Source organism: Triticum urartu, chromosome 3A (assembly GCF_056163025.1).
Source record: "Triticum urartu cultivar PI428250 chromosome 3A, HENAU_Tu73, whole genome shotgun sequence".
Taxonomy (NCBI): Eukaryota; Viridiplantae; Streptophyta; class Magnoliopsida; order Poales; family Poaceae; genus Triticum; species Triticum urartu.
In genome coordinates, this window is record NC_141875.1 from 472,451,559 (window position 1) to 472,460,149 (window position 8,591).

Genomic DNA, 8,591 nt, shown 5'->3' on the forward strand with positions numbered 1-8,591 from the left:
AATCCGGCGCTCCTATGTCACCCGGTGTCCCTTTCTACCTCTTTTCATGTGCGGGTGTTAAACGTTTTCGGATTGGACCAAGACTTGTCATGCGGCCTTGGTTTACTACCGGTAGACCGCCTGTCAAGTTTCATACCATTTGGACTTCGTTTGATACTCCAACGTTTAACCGAGGGACCGAAAAGGCCCCGTGTGTGTTGCAGCCCAACACCCCTCCAAAGTGGCCCAAAACCCACCTAAACCCCCTCCATCATCTCGGTCGTTCGATCACGATCGCGTGGCCGAAAACTGCACCTCATTTGGACTCTCCTAGCTCCCTCTACCTATATATATATGTGGCTCTCCCCAAAGTTTTCGCAGTCCAAACCCTAGCCATCTCCCTCCTCGCGCCGCCGGACACGTCCATCCCGCACCGGACATGTCCGCCGGACGCGTCACTCCGGCGAATCAGCGCATGCCACGTCACTCCGCCGCCGCTCCCCTCCACTCGCGCGCCGCCACCTCAGCCTCCCTCTGCAGCGCGCCCGCCGCGGCCCGGACCGCCAGCGCCGCCGCCCTGACGCGCCCGCGCCTCGCGCGCCTCCGTACACCGCCGCCTCCATCGCCGGCGCAGCCGCCCGCTGCCGCCACCGCAAGCTCCGGCCGCCGCCTCTGCCTTGCTCCGCCACCGCGCCGCCTTCTCCACCATTGCCGGCCGCCGTTGCGCCTCGCCGCGCCGCCGACCTCGGCTTCCGTGCGCGCGCCGCCGCGGAGCACCTCGCCGGCGCCGGCGCCGAGCCCTTCGCCGGCGCCCCGCTCTTCCGGTCCGGCCCGACCCTCCTCCGGTTCCTCCCCGTCCTCATCTCCGGCGAGCCCAGCCGGCGAACCTCGAACTGCGCGCCGCCCCGATCTGGATCTGATATCTGGAATCTCAAAGGTTGACTTTGTCTTCCCTAAACCCTAATTTTTATGTAATCTTCATCATGCCATAACTCTGCACCCGTGGCTCCGATTCGTGCGTGTAGCATATCAAAATGTTCGCCTCGATGAGTACATCATTCATCTCATTGCATCATTCTCATTTGAGCTCATCTTGATGCCCGAAATGCTGTTGGAAGAGGGCTATGTGAGGAATATTTCAGATCTGTTTCAGCAAATGCACTTTTGTCATTTTTGCCATGATTAATGTGTGCATGCTATGATCCTGAGCTCTACATGTGTTTTGTTATATGCCATGCCATCTTTACAGGGGTGTATGCCTTGTATTTTTGTGATCTTTGTGGTGACTAGCAAGCATGCAAAGGAGCTTACTCAATGATGCTGATTTCAGGGACTTAGAATTTCAGTAAGTCCTTGCCCCGCCCTGTCCTTCTTTTGAGGATGATCAATAAGAATGTTTTGTTAATATTGTGGTGCTCTATCCATCCATGTCTTTGTTTGCAATTATGGAGCACCCTAGCTTGAGCCAATCGAGCTCTACTTTTGCTATAAAATGTTCCTGGCAGATTGTTAACATGTTTAGTGATTTTTCCAAGCTTGTTGTAGTTGATACGTGCATGCTATGATGTTTTTTGCCATGTCTAGCTTCTATGCCATGCCTATTTGCTGGGTGTATGCTTAGATTATCATGCCATGTCTTGTAGTGAGTGCATCGAGCTCGTAAACATGCCTACTTGTTAATCTGTTTTGCATGCTCCAGTTTTTCACTAAGTCTGAATCTGTTTATGGTTTGCTATGTTCACATGCTTGCAATTAGATTTTCTGATCCCTTTGGCTCATGGTCACTAAGGGACTTTTGTTATATGCTTAGAGTAGCTTCATGCCATGCCTTTCTTTGCCATGATATGTTCCTGTAGCATGTAGTTTTCATGCTCTAAAGATTGCTTCCTGATGATAGATTCCTGACTTGTTGCTTATTTCACTAAGTCTGTAACCTATTATCATTTGCACTTTTGCCATGCTTGTTTGAGCCTGTTAATGGATGAATTAGCCGTAGCTCAGTGTTCATCTTTTGTCAAGCATCATGAGCGGATCCCTGCCATGTATCTTGTTGTCATGTTTGAGTGTTGTAGCATATTTATCTTGATGCATTTAGATGGCTACTTGTTGTTTATCGCAGACCGGTGCCATGTTTGTTTTTCTTGCCATTTCCAAATCGTCCGTCCGATTCCGGTGATCTTTATATCTATTTCAACCGAAATCAACTCACCTTTCCAGTGGCACTCTTGGATTTCCATGTTGAGGCCAGGTTCAATCATTCCTTTCCAAATCTTGCATATGCATCACATACCGCATCCCGCATATCATGCCATGTTCATGTGTTGGTTGTTTACTATGTTGTGTGCTTCTTTCCGGTGTTGCTTCTTCGGGTTGGTTCCGTTAATGTCGCGTTTGTGAGGAACCGTTCGACTACGTCCGTTTGTCTTCTTCATGGACTTGTTCTTCTTCCTTGCGGGAATTCAGGCAAGATGACCATACCCTCGAAATCACTTCTATCTTTGCTTGCTAGATGCTCGCTCTTTTGCTATGCCTATGCTACGATACCTACCACTTGCTTTTCATGCCTCTCATATTGTTCAGCCAAGCCTCTAACCCACCTTGTCCTAGCAAACCGTTGTTTGGCTATGTTACCGCTTTGCTCAGCCCCCTCTTATAGCGTTGTTAGTTGCAGGTGAAGATTGGAGCTTGTTCCATGTTTGGAATATGGATATTTTGTTGGGATATCACAATATCTCTTATTTAATTAATGCATCTATACACTTGGTAAAGGGTGGAAGGCTCGGCCTTATGCCTGGTGTTTTGTTCCACTCTTGCCGCCCTAGTTTCCGTCATATCGGTGTTATGTTCCCAGATTTTGCGTTCCTTACATGGTTGGGTTATAATGGGAACCCCTTGACAGTTCTCCTTGAATAAAACTCCTCCAACAAGGCCCAACTTTGGTTTTACCATTCGCCACCTAGTCTTTTTCCCTTGGGTTAGGCCAGCCCAAAGGTCATCTTTATTTTAACCCCCCCGGGCCAGTGTTTGTCTAAGTGTTGGTCCAAACTAGAGCCCTTGCAGCGCCACCTCTGGGAAACTCGAGGGCTGGTTTTAGTTGTACGGATTGCTTATCCGGTATTGCCCTGAGAACGAGATATGTGCAGCTCCTATCGGGATGTCGGCGCATCGGGTGGTCGTGCTGGACTTGTTTTACCATTGTCGAGGATGTCTTGTAACCGGGATGCCGAGCCTGATCGGATTGTCTTGGGAGAAGGAATATCCTTCATTGACCATGAGAGCTTGTGATGGGCTAAGTTGGGACACCCCTGCAGGGATTTGAACTTTCGAAAGCCGTGCCCGCGGTTATGGGAAGATGGGAATTTGTTAATGTCCGGTTGTACAAAACCTGAAGTTGATCTAAAATACATCAACCGCGTGTGTAGCCGTGATGGTCTCTTCTCGACGGGGTCCGGGAAGTGAACACGGTGTTGGAGTTATGCTTGGCGTAGGTTGTTCTAGGATCACTTCTTGATCATAGTTTATCGAACATGCTTTGCCTTCTCTTCTCGCTCTCATTTGCGTATGTTTAGCCACCATATAACCTAGTCGCTTGCTGCAGCTCCACCTCATACCTTTTACCCTTCCTATAAGCTTAAATAGTATTGATCGCGAGGGTGTGAGATTGCTGAGTCCCCGTGACTCACAGATACTTCCAAAACCAGTTTGCGGGTGCCGATGAAACCGTGCAGGTGATGCAACCGAGCTCAAGGAGGAGCTCGATGAAGATTGTGTTCGTTATGTTGTTTCCATGTCCAGTTGATCAGTAGTGGAGCCCAGTTGGGACGATCGGGGATCTGTGTAGCATTTGGGGTAGTCTTCTTTTATCTTGGTTCCGTAGTCGGACCTTGAGTGTATTTGGATGAATGTAGTTCTTTAATTCATGTATTGTGTGAAGTGGCGATTGTAAGCCAACTATGTACCTTTTCTCTTATTCATTACATGGGTTGTTGTGAAGATTACCTCACTTGCGACATTGCTTTCAATGCGGTTATGCCTCTAAGTCGTGCTTCGACACGTGGGAGATATAGCCGCATCGAGGGTGTTATAGATGCACAAGCAGTATTCCCACTTAGTACAAGTGAAGGCTAGAAAAAGACTGGGAAGCGACCAACTAGAGAGCGACAACAGCCATGAACATGCATTAAAGTCAATGAACATTGAGTGCAAGCATGAGTAGGATATAATCCACCATGAACATTAATATCGTGAAGGCTATGTTGATTTGTTTCAACTACATGTGTGAACATGTGCCAAGTCGAGTCACTTAAATCATTCAAAGGAGGATACCACCGCACTATACCACATCACAACCATTTTAATAGCATGTTGGCACGCAAGGTAAACCATTATAACTCATAGCTAATCAAGCATGACATGAGCAACTATAATCTCTAATTGTCATTGCAAACATGTTTATTCATAATAGGCTGAATCAGGAACGACGAACTAATCATAATTACAAAAACAAGAGAGGTCGAGTTCATACCAGCTTCTCCCATCTCAATCAGTTCATCATATATCGTCATAATTGCCTTTCACTTGCATGACCGAACAATGTGAATAATGATAATAGTGCACGTGCATTGAACTAAGCTGGAATCTGCAAGCATTCAATAAACAAGAGAAGACAAGGCAATGTGGGCTCTTTTGTCAAATCAACAATAATGCATATAGGAGCCACTTCAACAATTTAATTATGGTCTTCTCCTATCGATCCCCAAAGAAAAGAAAAGAAATAAAACTATTTACATGGGAAAGCTCCCAACAAGCAAAGGAAGAACAGGAAATCTTTTGGGTTTTCTTTTTAATTACTACTAAAAGCATGGAAAGTAAACTAATTAAAAGCTACAACTAATTTTTTTTGGTTTTTTCTTAAGGTTTATTAAACACACAAGAAGAAAGCATAAAAAGGAAAATAAACTAGCATGGATAATACAATGAAAAAGTATGAGCACCGACATCTAGCAATGAGTGTGTGAACATGAATATAATGTCGGTGAGAAATACGTACTCCCTCAAGTTTAGTCTTTTGGCCTAAGTTGGTCTATGGCCACGGTTGGCCTGGCGGATATCCAAAGTTGTAACTGGGGTCGTACTGTGATGCAGCAGTCATTGCATCGTGAGCTGCAGCTTAGAGGTGAGCTATTTCAGCCCTCCTCTTATACTCTTCTGCCTGCTCTCTTGTTATAAAATATCTCCCTTTTGCCTGAAAGTCAAAGAAAGTAGAAGCAGGGAGAGCGACGTGATAGGTGCGTCGTCTGTCAAGATTAGTCGGTACTGGAGGAACTGATGGTTCCTCTCAACAAACTGATGACGAACCATAGCCTCATAATCCAAATAAGCAGGAGGCAACTCAATATCATCCTCACGTATGGTTATACCAAGAAAATTAGCTATGTGGGTTGCATAAATTCCACCAAAGAAATCTCCATTAAATCTATTAAGATGCAACCTACGTGCAACAATGGCTCCCAAATTATAAGATTTATCTCCTAACACAGCACTCCTAAGAATACTGAGGTTAGGCACACACATGTGATATGCTTCATCTTTACCATTAACGCATCTACCCATGAAGAGAGAAAAATAATGTATAGTAGGAAAATGAATGCTCCCTATGGTAGCTTGTGTTATATATCTAGATTCCCCTACAATTATACTAGCAAGAAATTCCCTAAATTCAGATTTGCGAGGTTCACTAGTACTACCCCATTGTGGAAGTTTGCAAGCAGTGGTAAAGTCCTCTAAGTCCATAGTGTAAGAATTTTCATAAAGATCAAACAGAGCAGTTTGAGAATTACGTGAAGATGAAAATTCAAACCTCCTCACAAAGGAACTAGTGAGATAGTGGTATTGGCAGCACTTTTCTGCCTCGAAGCTCACAAGATCAGCATTACGCAAATATGCGTTAAATTCTTCCTTAATTTCTGCTTGATCCATGAAGTCCTCTGAAGGCCATTCACAAGGCCGCACTGGAGCGTCCCTGGGGGGCTCATCATCAGCATCACGCATTGCAAGCCTGGGCTCTTGTTTCCTTGAAGAACCACCTTCGTACATTTTTCTGGACATATTTCTTCCTCTGAAAAATTTCTGAAATTTTTAGTAACTTCAAAATAAAAGTAAACCAAACTTAACAAAATTGATAGCAACTACTCTTACAAGTGCCTAGAGCCTATATCATGCATCAAAACTACTTTTGACCATATAAATTTGACATGCAAGCTCAAGAACAGGGTCACCTAAGCAGCAAAAATATGCAGTGAATAAAGCACTAGAACAAAAACTAATTGGACCATTGGAGGAGTCACATACCAAGGAACAATCCCCTAAAGCAGTTTTGTGCAAGGTGCTTTGAGCAAGGAGATCGAAAATCGCAGCAAAATGAGCTAGAACTCGTGCTTGAGCTGGATATTGGTGTTTGTGGGAGGAAGAAGAAGTGTGTGGGTGCAGGAATAAGTGGAGGGGGCCACCATGGACCCACGAGGCAGGGGGCGCGCCCAGGGGGTGGGCGCGCCCCTGACCCTCGTGGCCAGGTGCCAGCTCCCCTGCTGTGTTCTCAGTGCCAAATATTCTCAAATATTCCAGAAAAAATCATATTTAAATTTCAGGGCATTTGGAGAACTTTTATTTTCGGGGTATTATTATATTGCACGGATAATTCAGATAACAGACAGAAAATACTATTTTTATTTTATTTAATATAAATAACAGAAAGTAAAAGGAGGGTACTGAGAGTTGTGTTTTCTAACTTCATCCATCTCATGCTCATCAAAAGGAATCCACTAACAAGGTTGATCAAGTCTTGTTAACAAACTCATTCCGAATACCATGGAACCGGAGAAATTTCGAATAACACTAAGTTACCTCAACGGGGATATGCACATCCCCAACAATAAGAATATCATATTTCTTCTTGACAGTAGGAAGAGGAAATTCAAAACCTCCAAAAGTAATCGATGGAATTTTTCCAATAGAATTGATACTATGAACTTGAGGTTGTTTCCTCGGAAAGTGTATCGTATGCTCATTACCATTAACATGAAAAGTGACATTGCCTTTGTTGCAATCAATAACAGCCCCTGTAGTATTCAAAAAGGGTCTTCCAAGAATAATAGACATACTATCGTCCTCGGGAATATCAAGAATAACAAAGTCCGTTAAAATAGTAACGTTTGCAACCACAACAGGCACATCCTCACAAATACCGACAGGTATAGCAGTTGATTTATCAGCCATTTGCAAAGATATTTCAGTAGGTGTCAACTTATTCAAATCAAGTCTACGATATAAAGAGAGAGGCATAACACTAACACTGGCTCCAAGATCACATAAAGCAGTTTTAACATAATTTCTTTTAATGGAGCATGGTATAGTGGGTACTCCTGGATCTCCAAGTTTCTTTGGTATTCCACCTTTAAAAGTGTAATTAGCAAGCATGGTGGAAATCTCATCTTTCGGTATCTTTCTTTTATTAGTAACAATTTCTTTCATATACTTAGCATAAGGATTCATTTTGAGCATATCAGTCAATCGCATACGCAAAAAGATAGGTCTAATCATTTCAGCAAAGCGCTCAAAATCCTCATCATCCTTTTTCTTGGATGGTTTGGGAGGAAAAGGCATGGGTTTTTGAACCCATGGTTCTCTTTATTTACCATGTTTCCTAGCAACAAAGTCTCTCTTATCATAACATTGATTCTTTGATTGTGGGTTATCAAGATCAACACGAGGTTCAATTTCTACATCGTTATCATTGCTAGGTTGAGCATCATCATGAACATTATCACTAGTTTCAGGCTCATTACCGGATTGTGTTTCAGCATCAGAAATAGAAATATTATTTGGATTCTCAGGTGTTTCAGCAATAGGTTCACTAGAATCATGCAAAGTCCTATCATTTTTCTTTTTCTTCCTTTTAGAAGGACTAGGTGCATCTATATCATTTCTTTGAGAATCTTTCTCAATTCTCTTAGGGTGGCCTTCAGAATACAAAGGTTCCTGAGTCATTCTACAAGTTCTAGTAGCCACTCTAACGGCATAGTCACTATTCTTACTATTTAATTCATTGAGCAAATCATTTTGAGCCTTAAGCACTTGTTCTACTTGAGTGGTAACCATAGAAGCATGTTTACTAATGAGTTTAAGTTCACCTTTAATACTAGCCATATAATCACCCAAGTGTTCAAGCATGTCAGCACTACGTTTTAATTCTCTACCAAAATAAGCATTGAAGTCTTCTTGCTTAACCATAAATTTATCAAACTCATCTAAGCTTGGGCTAGCAAACTTGGTAAACGGAATTTCAGCTTTATCATATCTATAGAGAGAATTTACCTTTACTACCTGTGTTGGGTTATCAAGACCATGTATTTCCAATAGGAGATGGATTAAAATTATGCATTTCTTTGACAGGCGGTAAATTAAGACCATGTATTTCTTCAATAGGAGGTAAATTCTTAACATCTTCATCTTAATACCCTTTTCTTTCATGGATTTCTTTGCCTCTTGCATATCTTCAGGACTGAGAAATAGAATACCCCTTTTCTTCGGAGTTGGTTTAGGAATAGGCTGAT